Genomic DNA, 18397 nt, shown 5'->3' with positions numbered 1-18397 from the left:
AAATTAGAATATCGTGGGAAAGTTCCTTTATTTCACTAATTTAACTTTAAAGGTGAAACTAATATATGAGATCGACTCATGACATGCAAAGCGAGATATGTCAAGCCTTGATTTGTTCTACAGATGAAACTCGAAAAATTAGAATATCATGGAAAAGTTCATTTATTTCAGTCATTCAATTTAAAAAGGTGAAACTAATATAAGAGATAGACTCATGACATGCCAAGCGAGATATGTCAAGCCTTGATTTGTTATCATTGTGATGATCATGGCGTACAGCTGATGAAAACCCCCAAATTGACCATCTCAGAAAATTAGAATATTCAAGGAAATCAGCAAAACAAGGATTGCAAATCGAGCAAGATTGGACCTCGGAGAAGCGGAAGCACATCTCGCTTTGCATGTCATGAGTCAATCTCATACATTAGTTTCACCTTTTCAGTTGAATTACTGAAAGAAATTAACTTTTCCACGATATTCTAATTTTTCGAGTTTCACCTGTAGTATCACAGAATTGGAAGGGACCCTGAGGATCATTTAGTCCAACCCCCTGCAATGCAGTTGTCCTGTATAGGGATCAAACCTGCGACCTTAGCATTATCGGCACCATGCTCTAACCAACATTGCTTCATCTTCCACTCTTTGGAACTCCCAGCCTCTTGACACCAGGCAGACACTTTCGCTGTCCTCTTCTCAGCACCTGCGAACTAGCATTTTGTTCAGATGAGCCAACTTAGATATTTAGAAAGCTTCTCTGAGCTTTAATCTGTTTCTCGTCTATTGATTGATTAATTGAATTTATTTATATACCGCCCTATACCCGAAGGAGGGACAAGGGTGGCGCTGTGGGTTAAACCACAGAGCCTAAAAAGGTAAAGGTACCGAAGTGTCTTCGGACAGCGCTGGCCCCCGGCCTCTAGAGTGAGATGGGCGCACAACCCTAGAGTCTTGACAGACTCTAGGGTTGTGCGCCCATCTCACTCTAGAGGCCGGGGGCCAGCGCTGTCCGAAGACACTTCCGGGTCACGTGGCCAGCATGACATCGCTGCTCTGGCGAGCCAGAGCCGCACACGGAAACGCCGTTTACCTTCCCGCTAGTAAGCGGTCCCTATTTATCTACTTGCACCCGGGGGTGCTTTCGAACTGCTAGGTTGGCAGGCGCTGGGACCGAACAACGGGAGCGCACCCCGCCGCGGGGATTCGAACCGCCGACCTTTCGATCGGTAAGCCCTAGGCGCTGAGGCTTTTACCCACAGCGCCACCCGCGTCCCCAAAAAACCACAGAGCCTAGGACTTGCCAATTAGAAGGTTGGTGGTTCGAATCCCCGCGACGGGGTGAGCTCCCGTTGCTCGGTCCCAGCTCCTGCCAACCTAGCAGTTCAAATGCACATCAAAGTGCAAGTAGATAAATAGGTACCCCTCTGGTGGGAAGGTAAACGGTGTTTCCGTGTGCTGCTCTGGTTCGCCAGAAGCGGCTTAGTTCTGCTGGCCACATGACCCGGAAGCTGTATGCCGGCTCCCTCGGCCAATAAAGCAAGATGTGCGCCGCAACCTCAGAGTCGGCCACGACTGGACCTAATGGTCCTTTATACCCTTTACCTTTATACCTGAAGGTCTCAGGGCGGTTCACATACGTTTTGAAATATGGCAACCCTAGTAGTGTCATCACTAATGGAACTGGGAGACAAACTCTGTGAAAGGATGAAGCCGTTGTTAATTCTTCTCAATAATCCTGTTTGTTTGTTGTATCTTTTTCATAAACCGCTTTGAGGTGATGGTGACTTTTGAATGAAACAAAGCAAATAAATAAAATGAAAGGATATACCATAAGGATGGGCGACCCAGGTGCTGGTTGGGAGCCTTGGCAGAAGGCCCAGGGGGGACCGGACATCTGGAAGGTTTTGTGGGGCCCTGGCAGATGTCAGCAGAGAACACGGGTGATGGCATCAGAAAGGTGCCCCCTACAGGGCTCCGGCCCATGGCAAGCAACCTGGCACCGCTGGTGAGGGCGGGCATGGAAAGCGCCCCGTCAGCGTGGCCGAGATTGGTGATTAATTTGTCACGGACTCCTTTCCACGCTTTTCCTGACAGAGCTCATAAATCCTCATCTACTCTGCTCCTGAGCTGCAGCAAGCAAGGCAGATTGGAGGAGGCAGTTGGCGGGCTGCGCACACTCGCGCTCATTACTTCTTCTGTTACCCGTGTCTGCCTTCTCTCCCCTCCCTCCTGGCACACCCAACATTTGGGGGAGGGGGCAGGGGACAGTACGCCTTCTAAGCCAGGGCAAGATCAGCGGTGTGGAAGAGAGAGAGAGAGAGAGAGAGAGAGAGAGAGTAAACACTAAACCTGTTGGACCCAGCATGGGTACCTCCTCAAAATAACACTTCAGTATGGCAACACCTGAACTTTGGAACTCCCTTCCTATAGGTATTGGGCAGGTGCCTCCACTGTACTCTCTTTGGTAACTGCTATAACAAATTTTATTCAGGCAAGTCTACTCAGGTGTTTAGGGCGCTGCTGCCAGTTTAATCAGTCTTTGGTCTGATAATCTGATGGTTCTATATGGTTTTCGTAAACTGCTCTGAGGTTAGTTTGTTGCTTTACAATCAAGCAGTGTATAAACGTTGTGAAATAAACAAGAGGCATGTCAAGACCTTGCTCTGTTCTGTTCTGCAGGCAGAGCCCTACCTGAGACCCTTGAGAGCTGCTGCTAGTCAGAGCGAGAGGCAGTCCTGACCTAGACAGGCCAGCGTTTTGACTCAGAATAAGGTGTGGTGTGCATAAAGGCCATACATTTAAGGCAGGTTCCCCTCTCCCCCCACCCCTGAGTCCTGACAGTTGTAGTTTGCTAAGGGTGCTGAGAACCTGCCCCTATTCCCCTCCCAGAATTGTAGCCCTGGGAAGAGAATATTGGGTGGATGTTAACAACTCCATGTACAATTTAATTTTATGTAATAAAATTAAAGCAGATGGGAGCACAAAATGGCCATTCTAGGTCATTTGGGCTGTTAATAATATGGTCCTGATACATTTTTTAAAAATCCCCATTCTATAACTAAGGCACACCTGATGCTAATTTACAGAGAGGCTTAGTAAGGGCAGCCACCCAGACAGACTTTTACTGAGATGACTTCAGTCCTGAGCCTATAGCCCAACACCCTTTGTGGGTCCAGCATTTGTGGGGCAGCAAGATGAAGAAGGTGCAAATACTTAAATAATCAGCAGTCAGCAAAATATACATATCTATATCTGTATCTATATCTGTATCTATATATCGCGCATTGCCAGCCCAAGGTAAAATCAGTCTATATGAGCTGCAAGAATTTTAAATTCCAGCCATAGTCCTTTTCATTCCTGCGCTGCAAGGCAGACTTGTTATCTCCAGCGACAAAGTCCACATTTGAAGGGCCGAGGGCAGCAGAGATAAAAGCTTTTCCAAAGGATGCTGAGGAATTCACGGCTCCTGTACTTTGGACTATGAGTTAAGAGGATCGGGCCAAGGCATTTTGCTGCAGATCCCATGGGTCACCCTCCCACTTCTTAGCGCAGGGCCCAATCCTCCCACGAAGTTTTCTAGGACCCTGGTCGATCCCAGATGGCTGTGGGAAGTTCCCACAGAAGTGGTAGAAGCCCCTTCCCTAAAGGGTTACCCCCCTTGTTTCTGACAAAATTCCTGTGCCTGTTAACAGATTAAGTGATGCCACACAGAAATTCATCAGGGAAGCCCCTCTCCCTCCCCCACTCTGCCAGCTTGGCACAGGAAACTCACCAGGTGTGACCTTGGAGTCATTGCCTCTCTCAGCGTACCTTACCTCGCAGGGTTGTCGTGGGGGTTAAATGAGGAGGTGGGATATAAATGATATAAATATAAATACATAAATAAATGGCACCACTTAGAAAAGGGGTCAGCAAATGTTTTCAGCACTTTCCCTCAGACCTTGGGGGGGGGGCGAACTATATATTTTTTTGGGGGGGTGATGAATGAATTCCTATGCCCCACAAATAACCCAGAGATGCATTTTAAATAAAAGGACACATTCTACTCATATAAAAACCCACAGGCCATATTTAGAAGGCGATTGGGCCGGATCCAGCCCCCGGTCCATAGTTTGCCTACCCATGACTTAGAACATAGGAAGAGGGGCACCATTCAGTCTCCCGACTCTTCTATAAAAAGGTAAAGGTAAAGGTACCCCTGCCCGTAGGGGCCAGTCTTGACAGACTCTAGGGTTGTGCGCCCATCTCACTCAAGAGGCCGGGGGCCAGCGCTGTCCGGAGACACTTCCGAGTCACGTGGCCAGCGTGACAAAGCTGCATCTGGCGAGCCAGCGCAGCACAAGGAATGCCGTTTACCTTCCTGCTGGTAAGCGGTCCCTATTTATCTACTTGCACCCGGGGGTGCTTTCGAACTGCTAGGTTGGCAGGCGCTGGGACCGAGCAGCGGGAGCGCACCCCGCCGTGGGGATTCGAACCACCGACCTTTCGATTGGCAAGCCCTAGGCACTGAGGCTTTTACCCACAGCGCCACCCGCGTCCCTGACTCTTCTATGCTGGACCCCAAATTGCCAGATTGCCCACCTCTCTCAGTTTTCCTTTTTAAAAAACTTATTTTAAAAAGCACAAAACTTTGTTCACGGGGCACCTGGAGTGTCACACGCCACCTTGATTTTGCTACCCCCTTGCAGATCTGCGCCCAGAGTGCTTTTGAGTTCTTAGCAATGCTCCTTCGTGGATATTCAGGGAGACCTGTCCATCCTGCGTTTGTTTTAGTTGGGAGCAGCAGCTCTCCAGGGTTCCCAGGCAGAGCGGCGTCCTTCTCACCATCTCCTGCCTGATGCTTAAAAAGGAAAAGAACAAGGGGGAGCTGCCAGGCTTGGATCTGCCCCCTTCTGCACTCGGAGCATGCACTCTTTGCCGTGCTGGAGGTGGGAGCCCTCCTGCCTGTCCCTTTAAAAGCCCCTGCCTGCTGCAGAAGGAGTTAATAATATTGGCTTTGTCTGCGAACTGGCTGAGGATTGTTCCCTGTAGACTGCGTGCTGGAACAGTTTCCTGAGGCCGCAGGGAGCTGGGCTGGGGCCAAGAGCCAGCATGCTGAGCCCGGCTGCTCACACCATACAAGGAGGTCTGATGAGGAGAGGAGGCTTACTTCCTGCTGATGGGTTGGTGGGTGAGGGCTGGAGGAGATGAGATACCAGCCTTTCTTCCCGCCTCCACTGTCCGCCCCTCACCTGCAAAAACACAAAACGGAAAATTCTGGAAGAGACCGGGAAGCGAAACTCACCATGGTAAGTAAGATCTTGTAAGCTTTGCTGTCCGGAGTTTGTGTTACTCAGAAAACAAAACCATTGCTCATAGCGCATGCTTTCACCATCGCCTCCTTCCCCCTTGCAGGCCCAAAGAAAATTCCTCTCGTTCTTCTGGAGCTGCAATCTGGCACTCCAGTTTACACCCCTCCTTCCAAGGGTGATTTTAGAAGGAGAAAAGATCCCCAAACAACCAAACTGTGTCTCAGAAACAGGATGCACTTTTTATAGCCGGCCTGGTTGTGTTTCACGCAAAGGGTGTTTCCCTCGCCTTCCTCCTGGGGACTCAAATCTGTGCGATTTATGGAGAGGAGGGGAAATGTTGCGTTTTGCCACTTTCTTCTTCTTTTTTTGCAAGCGCACGGTGTTTCCTGTTTCCTCATCCACAGTGTATTTTGGTGCCTGGGGCTGCGTTTACCCAGACTGGTATGTGCCACCAGAGATGCCTCAGGTGATGGTGGGAAGTTCTCACAGACAGAACGAAAGCCCCAAAGGGCAAAAGAGACCGCAGCCTCATTGACAATTTCATTTCCCAGGAGGTGGAAGAAGCAACACAGGGACCATCTATATTGGACCTGGTCCTCACGGATAGGGAGAAACTGATTGGCGAAGTGGAAGTACTGGGAAACTTGGGAGGAAGTGGTCATGTCCTCTTGGGTTTCACGATACAGAGACAAGGGAAAGTGGAGTGTAGTTGGACATGCACTCTGGACTTTAAGAAGGCCAGTTTCGAAAAGCTGAAGGAGCTACTGGGTGAGATCCCATGGTCAGAAATACTCAAAGAGAAGGGAGACCAACATGGATAGGAGTTTCTAAACAGAGAAATATTGATATAGTTTAGTTGGTTAGAGCATGGTGCTGGTAACACCACAGTATTCCAGACGTGGTCTGACCAAGGCAGAATAGAGTGGGACTATGACTTCCCTTGATCTGAGCACTCTTCTTCTTCCTTGGCGATCCTTCATAGTCAAGTAAGATTGTCTTCCATGAACATGGTCTAAATAGTGAGTCTGTAAGTGACTCTGGAGGCCAATTCTGGATCCACACTTCCTTCCACAGTGGGGACATAGGTTTCTGGAGCAGGAGTGATCACGGTGAGGGTTTGCCAGTTGTTCCTTCGTCTTTGCAGGTTTCTCGCTTTTGTCCTGAGTTCAAGTGTCTTCAAAGCCTGTGACACCTTTGGTAAAGGCTGTTCTCCAATTGGAGCGCTCACAGGCCACTGTTTCCCAGTTGTCAGTGTTTACACTACATTTTTTTAGATTTGCCTTGAGAGAGTTTTTAAACCTCTTTTGTTGACCACTAGCATTACACTTTCCATTCTTAAGTTCAGACTAGAGTAGTTGCTTTGAAAGACGATCATCAGGCATCCAAACAACGTGACCAGTCCAATGAAGTTGATGTTGAAGAATCATTGCTTCAACACTGGTGATCTTTGCTTCTTCCAGTACATTGGCATTGTGGTCTACTAAGACCCCTAGATGCTTTTCACATATATGTTGTTGTTGTTGTTTAGTCGTTTAGTCGTGTCCGACTCTTCGTGACCCCATGGGCCAGGGCACGCCAGGCACCTCTGTCCTCCACTGCCTCCCGCAGTTTGATCAAACTCATGCTGGTAACCTCGAAAACACTATCCAACCATCTCGTCCTCCGTCGCCCCCTTCTCCTTGTGCCCTCCATCTTTCCCAGCATCAGTGTCTTCTCCAGGGAGTCTTCTCTTTTCATGAGGTGGCCAAAGTACTGGAGCCTCAGCTTCACGATCTGTCCTTCCAGTGAGCACTCAGGGCTGATTTCCTTAAGAATGGATGGGTTTGATCTTCTTGCAGTCCATGGGACTCTCAAGAGTCTTCTCCAGCACCATAATTCAAAAGCATCAATTCTTCGCCGATCAGTATATTTCACATATATACTACTGGCAATTCAGTAGTATAATATATATTACTGGATTGCTAATATTATAATCTTCAAATATCAGAAGGGCTGTCACATGGAAGATGGAGCAAGCTGCGGCTCTACAGCACAGGACCCAAACCAATGGATCCAAATGACAAGAAATGAGACTCTGACTAAACATTAGGAATAACTTTCTGAGGGTCAGAGCTGTTTGAGAGTGAAGTTGTCTCCCTTGGGAGGTGGTAGACTCTCCTTCCTTGGAGGCTGTTAAGCAGGGGTTGGCTGGCCACCTGCCAGGGATGCTATAGCTGTGCTTCCTGCCTTGCAGGGGGTTGGACTAGATGACCCTTGCAGGTTCCTTTCCAACTCTGTGGTTCTGTGATTCTATACAGAGCATGGAACTCAGGAGCTGGAATTATTCTGGATTTAGTGGCCATGTGTGACCTTCCACATATCCCTGAAGGAATCTGACACTGAGCATTCAGGGGGTCCAGAGAGAACAGTTGAGGGGGGGGGGGAGGTTTAGACCAGGCATAGGCAAACTCCGGCCCTCCAGATGTTTGGGACTACAATTCCCATCATCCCTAGCTAACAGGACCGGTGGTCAGGGATGATGGGAATTGTAGTCCCAAATATCTGGAGGGCCAGAGATGGTTTAGACTCAGAATATCACCCCTCTGATGATTTGGCCCATTTGAGTTACCCTTTCATGCTGGTGTCCTTGAGGTGTTTCCTACCTCCAAGAAAAGTCACTTAACAAGGAATCCTCATGTTTGCCTTTGCTGAGTCCTAGGTGTGTTTACTCAAGGAATTATATTGAATTCTTGAGACTGACACACCCTGGCGAGTGTGGCTGTTCTGAGGCACTTTTTGCCGTTGGGGTGTGGGAAGACTGGAGTTCTCATAATCAGGTCTGAATAACCCTTAATGGCACTTTTGTGTTTGCAGGTAGGCTTCAAACCTTTCTCTCCCTCTGCCCCCGCCCCCACAATAATCCTTATTTGCATTAATTACGTGATGGCTGATCTCTGCCTCCACGGTTGGAGTCAGTGATGCTTCTCAATCCCAGTTCCCAGAAGCCACAGGAGTGGGGTGAGCAATGCTCTTGGGCCCAGGACCTGCTTGCGGATTTCCCATAGCGGACATCTGGCTGGCCACTGTGAGAACAGGATGAGATCTTTCTTCACAAAGCATCATCCATCACATTGGCCAGGACTTCCCAGTGCTTCACCTGACCAGATAAGGGCATTGGTGGCAATTACCGAAATCTTACAGATAGTTCCTCTTTCTGGGCTCTTTGTGTGTGCTCAGAGCTGTTGTCATTTTTGCTGTTGCTTCCTGTGTTCAGGGCCAAGACAGGGCTAAGATTACCCCTTTCTCCCCAGTATCTCATGTGAAGCACCACGCTAGGGTGCAAGAACACCAAATTCCCTTTTCAGCAGTCCTCATTGCTCTGAAAATGTCAAGTCGATTGCCTGACTTTTTCCCTCTCTTGCCCTCCCTCCCACCTCTCTTCTTCTCCTTTTTTAAAAAAATCCATGGCTAAAGCTGTTTGCATTAATTATTTCCAGCCTCCCAGATATGTTCCTTTTTGCAGTCCGAGGAAATAATTGGGGCAGATGCTGGCTGAGAGCTGCCTTTCCCATGCTTGGGAAGGAAAGGAGGAGGGAGAGAGAGAAAAGGAAAGCTTGTGTTGGAATTAGATATTTGCAAACAACTGTCATATCTAGGTCACTTGGATATGGTGCGGCAGAGTGGAGGGGTGGGGGGGGGAGGAATAAAATCCTTGGAAGAAAGACATTATGGGTGGGTTTTTTTTTCAAATTTTCTGCAGATCTACAGCCGTTTGGGGCTGTCAGGTTGGAGGGTGAAGGGAGTGGGGTTGTGCGACAGCCGTTTCCGCCCCCCCCAACCCATCAGCACACTTGTCTCCTTGCCTGTCTCACCACTGGTTCCATTGTCAATAATGAATCAGCCTCCGAGGAAGATTAAAATGAAAGGGAGCTGCACTCTCTGTTTTAGGGGTTTTGTGTTTTCTGAGTGCCCTGGGACACAGCAGGAGGTAGGTATCCTTTTGGCTTTAGAGGAGAATTTTTATTATTATTATTATTATTAGTAGTAGTAGTAGTAGTAGTAGAATTTATGTATTCATCCCCTACCACCAGGAAAGTCACTTGCACCAATATTAATACATCGAGCATACAGACGGCTCAACAGCAGCAACATAGAATATTAGAATTGTTGAATTTGAAGGGATCCCAAGGGTCATCTATTCCAACCCCCTGTAAATGTAGGAATCGTTTTGCTCGTTGTGGGGCTCAAACCCACAACCTTGAGATTAAGAGTCTCATGCTCTACCGACTGAGCTATTCCAGGGATGCAGTTATCTTTGTTGCTGTTATTGCCGTTAATTTATTAATTGCCTTCTAAACCACAGTCTCAATGTGATTTACACATAAAATAGTTTTAAACCAGGAAATACGTGGTAAAGACCCATTTATCCATGAAAACCTGATGGGACAAAAATCTGTCCCACTTCTTCTAGTGAATGAAGATAATGGGCACCTGCAGTATCTCAAACAGGAATGCCATTGCACAGGACAGGGGCAGCCACACTAAAAGCCCTGCTCCGAGTTACTGCAAAGTTGGCTCCTGAGGTCTTTGGAGCTTGCAGGAGAGACTCCCACAGACCACAGTAATTCACTGGGTGCATAAAGGGATAAGGCTCTCTCTCAAGCAATGTATGTTAGTAACAGGGGACATGTGTGGCACTGTGGTCTAAACCACTGAGCCTCTTGGGCTTGCCGATCAGAAGGTTGGCGGTTCGAATCCCCACGACGGGGTGAGCTCCCGTTGCTCGGTCCCTGCTCCTGCCAACCTAGCAGTAAAAAAGCACGTCAAAGTGCAAGTAGATAAATAGGTACCGCTCCGGCGGGAAGGTAAATGGCGTTTCCGTGCGCTGCTCTGGTTTGCCAGAAGCGGCTTAGTCATGCTGGCCACGTGACCCGGAAGCTGTACGCTGGCTCCCCCAGCCAGTAAAGCGAGATGAGCGCCGCAACCCCAGAGTCGGCCACGACTGGACCTAATGGTCAGGGGTCCCTTTACCTTTACCTTTTATGTTAGTAACAACACCTTGAACTTGGCTCGGTAGCAAATTGGCAGCCATTGCAAGTCCTGTAAGCAAGGGGCTTTGCCCCTTACCAGCTTTTGCCCCTGGCCCTGCCCACAGCTGCCATGTGGCCCTCAAGAGATTGATGGAATGTGACCCTCTGACTGCAAACATTTCCTCTCTTTCTAATCTGCAACCCCCTTCGGATGTTCCTTGAGTCACAGCCCCTCTGCATGCTTCTGCAGTGGAGCTTCTCACACCAGCCCCTCTTTGCTGCCTTAATTAGTCACTGAACAGAGGAAGGAAGGAAAGAAGGCTACCTTCCTGGGTTGGACTAGATGACCCTCAGAGGTCCCTTCCAACTCTACAATTCTGTGATTGTATTAATACACTATTGTATACTGGAGCCTCTAGACATTTGGGACTTCCAAGGAAATAATCGGGTCGGGGCTGCTGCACGTTCGCCTCGCTCCTCGCCCCCCTCTTTCTTTTCCCACCTGGGCTTTCCCCATCTCTTGCTCTGCCATTTTTGCAACAGGTTAGGAGTGTGGGGGACCAAGCCAGCTTCTGCAAAATGATTCATTAATGATGAATTAAATTCTCGTTTACAAAACCGTAATCCTGCTTGATCATTTTTGTTCAGCCCTCACCTTTTCGCTCTTAAAATTCAGCGCAAGAGTTTATGAATGTTTAAAAATTGCTTTGTTGGTCCCCGAAGTAATTTGACAAGTCTGTCAGCTATTGATTAAAAAAAAGAAAGAAACTACCTGGAATTATTCAAGGATTGGGATGACTTGGGGAATTAGGTAGAAATTGTAAGAGAGCAGGGAGGGGCGATATTCCAAATGCGAAAGGAAGTAAGATGTTGGAGAGTAAATATGTTCTCGAAATACTTTCTGAAAAATCCATTATGGCTGTGAAATTAACTTGAAATGAGATGCTTGTCAAGGGTCTTCTTGAGGGTGAGGCGGGTGGGCAGGTTCTGTTCATGTACTGCCCTCGGAATGGACCCAGTTAAAACTATGGCATTTGCTCTCCCAGGAGGCAGTGATGGCCAACAACTTGGATGGCTTTAGGATTGGACCGTGGGCCTCATCCTGCAGGCTCTTCTTAGGTTCTTAGGTTCTTATGACCGGTTCTGAAGTGGCAGCTGCCACCCTTCTGGGCCAAAGGAAGGACCCCCCCTTGTGCTCCTATAAGACAGCTAAGTGACAGGAAAAAGGACGATGGTGATAAAATGATGCGATACAGTAATAGCACGGGTGGAGTTTTTCTCCATCAGTGGGGTGGGGAGAATTGACCAGTGAAAGGAGCTGCAAGGAATTCAGGAGCAGATCAAAGGGTTTCTTCCACTGTGCTTAATGGGCTTAAGGAACTCACTGCCACAATATACAGTCGTACCTCGGGTTAAATATGCTTCAGGTTGAGCATTTTCAGGTTACACTCCATGGCGACCCGGAAGCAACAGAACGCGTTACTTCTGGGTTTCGCTGCTTGCGCATGCACAGATGCTCAAAATGACTTCACGCGCATGCGTGGAAGCGGCAAATCGCGCACTCGCAGATGCGGGTTGCTTTCGCTTCAGGATGCGAACGGGGCTCCGGTACGGATCCCGTTCACATCCAGAGGTACCACTGTATGCATTAGTCACTATTTAAGCTTAGATGGCTGTGAAAGGCAGATGAGGCAATATTCGTGGAGGATCAGTCTCATCAGTTGGCATCTAGCCATCAAGGCCCAGCTAGTCCAGCATTCTCTTCTCACAGTCGCCAACCAGATGCAAGCAGGATTTGAGCACAAGAGCAGCACTCTGTCCTCGCATGGTTTTCAGGAAGCATTGCTGCCTCCAACTTCTTGGTTTAACTCTTGAATTCTGGTTGCTGGGAAGCAGCCTAGAGTGAGACAGGCACTCACTTTTGTCCCCTGGTTGTGGGCCTCTGGGCCTGGCATTCGGAGGGTGGGGAAGCTCTGGCCATCCAGATGTCTTTGGACTGCGTCTTCCATTGTCCTTAGCCATTGGCCATGCTGGCTGCTCAGCTGGGAGGGCCCCAGTTTCCCTGCCCTTTCCCTCTAACCCATCACAGCTCTTTTGCACTTAAGGAGATGATGCGTATCTGGAGCAATTAGCAGATGCAGCCCGGTGCCTATCAACTCCGACTTAATTCAGACATCGCAAAATCCGATCTCCAAGATCAGGAACATTTCATAAGCCTTTGCATGATCCTTCTCTTGCCTCCCTCCCCTCGCTTGCAGGTTCTACCCTTCCTTTCCAGACTTGTAGCATCCACAAGTTTTCTCAGACATCCAAATAGAACTGCAGGCATGAGCTGGAAGTTGCTTGCAAGCCATAGTTTGCAAACCAAAGCTCTGGCTTGGTTGCAGCTTCTGGCTGGCAGGTTTGTTTGATTCTGACGAACTTTGGTTATTTGCTTATTCTTCTGCCCTGAACTCTTGCTGTTGGATGCTTAAGTTACCAGTAGCATCTAGGCACTGTCTAAAGACACATGTGGGCAGCTTGCCTTTCAGCAAAGTTGCTGCGTCGCGTTCTCTCAGTTTGTAGTCCTTGCCTAATACTGGCCTCCTCTGCAGGGGCGTTGCGAAGATAGTTGCGATAATTCCAGGACCTACTCTTAACGTGCTGTGTCACAGAACCGCTTGTGTGATGTGGTTGGATATTTGCAAGTTACTTTGGCCTCCTAGAAGCCTTTATTTGTTCCACTGCCATGAGTTTGCCTGTCGTGTCCCTGTGTGATTCTTTGTTCTTTCAGCTGTGCCTCTCTTGCATCCAAGTGGCAGGTTGAATGCACAGATGCTTCTTAACTTCCCGTCCTGAGATGAGGCTACCCTCTGCAGCTCTTCACAATTGTTGTTCTTGGTTTGCTTCCATCCAGCTGGATAAACTTTTTTCAATGCAGGAAACTGCTGCTCCTGCTTTGGACCTCAGCAGTAGTGTGCCATGGCACTTGGAAGGTTATGGGGCAGTAAATGGAGCAGGTGGTCTTCCTTTCACCTCAACTTCTATCTAGTGCTTTGAAGGTGGCAGAGATTGACTTCTGCACCCTGAGCAGGTGTTCCGCCACTGAACTGTGGCCTTCTCCCAACTTGGTGGCTTCTGAGATTTCCTTAGGGCCATGCAGACTTCCCATTGGTCACTTTTTTCACTCCTGCTGAGCTCTATAGCAATGTCTGCAAAGAGGGAAGAGTCACAAAACATCGGTGGGACAGGGAATGGTATGTAGAAGCGGAGCAATGCCTGGAAGGTGCATTGCATTTAGCCAGTGAATGAACAGGGAGAGTTTCACGCCAATGGGCTCATGTCTTGTCTTTGGGTGGTGGGGTCGCCACACACTGCATTGCAGGTTACTTCCTTCGCTTCCTGCTCTTTTGCCTCAGATGGGATGGCAAAGGACACAAGGTAGGGTGTCTTCTGACCTCTGCTGAGGGCTCTCTTGCACTGTCTGAAGCGACATTTCTCTGATTTCCCAAATCAAAACATTTTCTTTGCATACCTGCAAATATTTTATTTTTAAAGCAGAGCAGAGATGAGAGGAAGTACAATCGGCCCTCTGTGGAGCATCCCTCCCCATCTCAGTTTCCACCTGACTCACTGTGCTGAGCCGAGCCCTGCTGAGTCAGGCCAAAGGCCCAAACAACTCAGCATCCTGTTTCCCCGCAGTGGCCAGCCAGGTGATGTAAGCGCAGTAGCCTTCTCCTTCCTCTCTTTCCCCCCGGAAGCTGTTATTTAAAGGTAGACTGCCCCTGAATCTGGAGCTTCCCCATAGCCATCAATAGGCACCAGTAGCCCTCTCTTCCTCCATGCATTTAATTTGATACTAGGGAGTTAAATATTTAAAAACTGTCAATATCATAATGTTGTACTACGAGTCTATGGTGCTGTGTTCGATTTGAGACACCTCGCCTCAAAAACGATATTGTGGTTTTTTTTCCCCAAATTTTTTATTGCGTTTCTTTCCATAATTTTGTACATTCCACACAACACAAATAAAGTAGATACAAGAAACAATTTTTTCCCTTTTTTCTTTAACAAAAAAACAACAACAAAAAAAGCAAAAAAAAATAAATCCTTGTTTGGACTTCCCCACACCTTCCGGATCTGCATTCTTAAAATTAACAATGTCAGCAATTTGTTACCTTATTTCATACCTTATTGTAGCTTTCAGTTGTTATGTGTCCAAATTCAATGTATTGTATCTCAATTTTAATGCGTTTAAAATAAACATAACATGTTCGATTCAGATTATCTCCTTTTCTCTTTTATCACTTGTTTTACCATTTACTTAATCATATTTGCTAAAGCATAATATTTCCTAATCATGCCCTATCTTAGGATTCATACAGCTTGTAGTATTTTTGCAAATAGTCTTTAAATTTTTTCCAGTCCGCCTCGATTGTTTCTTCATCCAAATCTCGGATTCTGCCGGTCAATTCAGCTATTTCCATATAGTCCATCAGCTGCGTCTGCCATTCCTCCAGCGTGGGCAAATCTTGTGTCTTCCAACTCTTTGCAATGAGTATTCTTGCTGCTGTGCTAGCGTACATAAACAAAGTTCTATCCTTCTTTGGCATTTTCTGGTCCACCATACCCAGCAGGAAGGCCTCTGGTTTCTTGGGGAAGGTATACCTAAATACCTTTTTCAATTCATTGTAAATCATTTCCCAGAAGGCCTTCACTTTTGGGCAGGTCCACCAGAGATGGAAAAATGTCCCTTCTGCCTCCTTACATTTCCAGCATTTGTTATCAGACAGGTGAAATATACGATATTGTTGAGTTGGAAAAGGTTCAGAAAGGGGATGGAGGGACTCCTCTGTGAGAAAAGGTTGCAACCTTTGGTAATTTTTAGATTGGATAAAAGGCAGGTAAGAGATGACATGATAGAAGTTTGTAAGACTCTGCAGGGTGTGGAGAAAGTGGATAGTGAAAAGTTTTTCTCCCACTCTTGAAACACTAGAACTTGTGGAAGATTCAGGACAGGCGAAAGAAAGTCCTTCTTAATGCATAAAGTCCTTCTTAATGGCTACTAGCCAGGGTTTTCGGAAGGGGAGAGTTGCACAGTAGTTTATACCTTAGCATTTTAAACCAGAAAGTTATATGGAACTCCCTGCCTATTGATATTAGGCAGGTGCCATCGTTATACTGTTTTCAGACCCTGTCAAAAACTGTTTCGTTTAGGCAAAAATTTGTTTTTTAAAATGTTTTTATTTTATCTATATTTTGACATTATTTTGTCTCCTGTTTTTAAAAGTCTTATTTTATCGCTATTTTGTAATGAATATTTTATGGAAACAGCTTAGAAATTTATTATTATTATTAAACAGTATACAAGGCTTGTGATATAAATAAGTAAGGATGTATCCCTCCCACTTCCCCAGTCAAGAAAGACCTGAAAGCTGAGCCTTCTCTGAATCTGAAGTTGGAGGCAGTGATGCCCCTGACTGCTGGAATCTGCAGGCAGGAGAATATTGCTCTTGTGGTTAGATCCTGCTCCCTGGTTTCCCACTGACATCTGGCTGACCACTGTGAGATCAGGATGCTGGACTAGAGAGAGTACTGGCCTGATCCAACGGGCTCTTCTTGCATCCTTACAGTCCTACTGAACTTTAAAAGAAAACAACAACCAGCCACCCAACTCCACACTTAAATAAATAAATGCAAATTGGGAGAGTCGGGAGGACTTGAAAGGATACCCACACGCCCCACACCGGGGACCCCAGAGCAAGAGAGGCAGCTGGTAACCTCAGAAGTTGAGGAGATCCCTGGGAGTTCCTGGGCCATCTTCTCTGATGCTAAAGTATGCAGATCTCATTGATTTGGATACCATAATCCAGTCGTTGAGGTATTTTTGTTAGTTTGTCTTAGTATTTGCAGTGCTGGCTTATTGGTGGCCCACAGAAATAAAGGCCAGGAACTCCCCATCCACCCCCCCAAAAAAGGCATGGAAGGTGAGTGAGAGGCTTCAAAACTAATCCAGCGCATCCCTCTGAAAGTTTGCATTCCAGGCCTTTCCTCCTCTTCAAAGCGTAACATGTGGGTCGTGTTAATACTTCTAGTTGACGTGCATGCGCAAGCAGCCATCCCAGTTTAGGAATTGGCATCAAACACAGACCCTTTCTCGCTGGTCCCTCACATCCCCAGTGTGTGCTCAGCCATTGGGTGGGACACGGCGCCTGGAGACTTAGGAAGGTGAGGGGTGGGTGTGCCAGGTAAGAGCAGACCCCCAAGGCATGAGCGGGCTTCGCCAGCAGACTGGCATGAAGCTCAGCCTTGTGGCCTGCCGCGCAGAGAGACGGCGTAATTAGCTGCTCCTGAGGCCCCTGCGGCCAAAGATGTGCCTGGTTAATTCCAATCAATATGGGGACTTCCAGCTTCCCTCACCTGTGTGACTCAGGGATGTGAGAAACTCTCAGCTCTGCCCACCTTCTGGGCCGGTTGCATTCCCTGCTTCAGCCTCCTCTCAATGCTTAAGAGCATGGGTAGGCAAACTAAGGCCCGGGGGCCGGATCCGGCCCAATCGCCTTCTAAATCCGGCCCGCGGACGGTCCGGGAATCAATGTGTTATTACATGAGGAGAATGTGTCCTTTTATTTAAAATGCACCTCTGGGTTATTTGTGGGGCATAGGAATCTGTTCATTCCCCCCCCCCCCAAAAAAAAATATAGTCTGGCTACCCACAAGGTCTGAGGGACAGTTGACTGGCCCCCTGTTGAAAAAGTTTGCTGACCCCTGCTTAAAGGCATCAGAAGAGGCCTGTCAGTTTAGGCCAAGGGCCTGTCTAGTCCAATGTCCCGCTTCCCACAGTGGTCAAAGAGATACTATTATCAGTTGTCATGTTTTGGTATGTTTACACCTCATGTTTCCTACAAGGAGCTCAAGGTAGTGCACACACTGCTCCCCCCTCCTCATTTCACCCCCCACCAACAACAACCCTGTGAGGAAGGCTAGGCTGAGAGACTGCCCCGAGTGTAGATTTGAACTCTGGCCTCTCCTACATCCCGGTCCAGCGCCCTAACTACTACCCCCTCCCCACTCAACCTTCCTTTTCTTCCTGACTTCTGTACAGAGTGCTCTGCGTCCACAACTTCCTGTCCTTGCCCCGGCAATTACAGATGCACAGTAGCACATAGAAAACACACTGCCAAAAAGCAGCCTTGGAGCAGTTCTCATTCATTGCCTCTATCGCAGTGCTTTTGTGGTGGGGTGGTTGCATTTTACCAGCACGCAAGTGAGCAGTAGCGCACCTGGAGGAACCTTACTGCAAAAAGAGCCTTATTGTGTCAATGTCGAGATGACCGCAGAGCGGTGGGATGGGGAGAGTCCGAAAGCAAAGGCCTTTCTGCAGCCTCAGTTTTTCCTTTGCAGTTCAAAGAGTCGGTTTCACAAGACACATTTTTTGCTCCTTCTCTCCCCCAACCTTTTGGCATCCCAGCTGTCTTCAAGGCCTGTCAGACACCTGAACATTGGCTGAAGCTTCCACCTTGCGTGGGAAAAGTGGAGATAAAAATGTTTGTCAATGCCACTTTTGCTCCGTTAAACCCCTGAGAAGTACCTTCTTCCTGGAAAGATGGCAGCAGCCTACTTTGTGTAGTGTCAACCTCTTCCCAGATTTTTCTGCATTGAGTCTGGGGCCCTTCTGCTGCTGTTTTTGCCTCACGTGGTATTCCAGGGTAGACTGCCTCTGAAGAAAGAGGTTCCATTGGGCTGCCATGGCTGATATACATCACCCTCCAGCCCAGTCTTCAGCCCAGGGGCTGTTGCTCCTTCTTGTTGCAAAGGCACCCTTTTCTGAATCGTAACTGCCAAGCCATAAATCCTGTTCATTAGCCTGATTTCACAAGACACATGTGGCGGATGAGTAGCTCTCTGAAAGATCTTCCATGACTCCTGCCCCTCTGCCCTCACCCTTGTCTTCCCGGCAGCCTTGTGGACTAATTTGATTGGAGGCAGGGTGTCTGGATTTCAGCCCTCTAAAGAGGTCTCCAAGCATTGTGGATTTTATAGTTCTTCACCGCTGATCTGGAAGCTCCATTTCTTCAGACGCAAGCCCAAAACTGGACAAACGACAAACCTAGCTGAGAT

General features: G+C 47.9%; 1 protein-coding gene across 13 annotated transcripts in view; it reads left to right on the top strand.

Annotated features, from left to right (window-relative positions):
• Positions 1-18397, top strand: part of DAB2IP (DAB2 interacting protein) — a 314536-nt gene that overhangs the window by 205387 nt on the left and 90752 nt on the right. Inside the window, exon 1 of one of the 13 annotated variants that reach the window (XM_077922173.1) lies at positions 4738-5285. The exons of the other annotated variants lie outside the window; for them this stretch is intronic. The gene's annotated coding sequence lies outside the window, so the exon portion shown is untranslated. Of the gene's footprint in view, positions 1-4737; positions 5286-18397 lie in introns of those variants that run through there. 13 annotated transcript variants of the gene reach the window in all.

Source organism: Podarcis muralis, chromosome Z (genome assembly GCF_964188315.1).
Source record: "Podarcis muralis chromosome Z, rPodMur119.hap1.1, whole genome shotgun sequence".
In the NCBI taxonomy this organism is placed as follows: domain Eukaryota; kingdom Metazoa; phylum Chordata; class Lepidosauria; order Squamata; family Lacertidae; genus Podarcis; species Podarcis muralis.
The sequence above is the reverse complement of the archived record's forward strand: the minus strand, read 5'-3'. Positions and strand labels throughout refer to the sequence as shown.